A 1188-nucleotide genomic window follows, 5' to 3' on the forward strand; every position below is an offset into this window, starting at 1 on the left:
AGTGCCCTACTCACTGAGCCACTGGTGCTGCCCAGTTTCCCGCTTTTAGTCTTTTATTTCATTTTTTCTTTCTGCTAGTTAAAAGTTAGTTATGCACTCCTTATTTAGTCTTTTAGTGGCTTTCATTGAAATTGCTATAGGCCTGCTTAAAAAAATAAAAAATTGGTATCTTAATACTCCTTCTTTAAAAAAATCTAAGGCTTGGGCAGTGCCTGTGGCTCAAGGAGTAGGATGCCAGTCCCATGTACTGAGGATGATGGGTTCAAACCTGGTGCTGGCCAAAACTACAACAACCACAAAATAAATAAATAAATAAATAAAAATAAAAAATCTAAGGCTCTTGTGTGTTTCTACAGCAATTTAGTTTTGAGGTGTTTAACCCAACAAATTAGGCATTATTATTATTATTATTATTTATATGGTAATATTTTTCATATTTCCCAAATATTTACAAATTTCTTTGCGCTCCATTTCCTTTTGCATCTTAGATCAGTTTCCTTCTTTCTGAAGCACAGGAAGTTGACACGGCCCACTGTAAAGAAAGTCCAGGAGCAGATGTCGTGTACTGCACAGAAGGGAGACACTGCCTACTGCGTGGGGAGCACAGGAGCAGATACCACTGGTGTTTCATCCAGATCCCCTTCCCCAGGTTGGTGGGTTCATCTTCCAGCTGCTCTAAGTGTTGCCTGTCAGAAACCCACAGCCGCATCCTGCTCTGGAGAATCACTGTTGGCCAAACGAAGAAATTTCACCTGAAGAGGCCTGGGAAGTTATGCCCGGATTGAAGATGCACAGACAATGATAGGTGGTTCACAAGCTCATACCCTTTGCATCAAAGTGCCATTTGTACTCTAGAGCCCCTATGGGATTAGTCTGAGCCTCAACTTCAGCTGAACCCTAAGTTTGCATCCCTGCTCTATCTGGCTTCCTTTCTTTCCTTACAGGTTTCTCCTGAGAGTGTTACTCAACGAATCGCTTGCACAGGCATCCCATCACAGGTTGTTTTTGAAGGATTCTCTTTAAAAGTTCCTTTTCTCTACATCTATTATAAAGACTCCCCATTTTTATTTGAAACTGTCAATATTCTCCTTTTATTTTTGTTTTTGAGACAGAGTCTCACTATTTCACCCTGGGTAGAGTGCCATGGTGGCATCACAACTCACAGCAACCTCAAACTCTTTTTTTTTT

This window comes from Otolemur garnettii, unplaced genomic scaffold (assembly GCF_000181295.1).
Source record: "Otolemur garnettii isolate 467f Iridium unplaced genomic scaffold, OtoGar3 scaffold00147, whole genome shotgun sequence".
Taxonomy (NCBI): domain Eukaryota; kingdom Metazoa; phylum Chordata; class Mammalia; order Primates; family Galagidae; genus Otolemur; species Otolemur garnettii.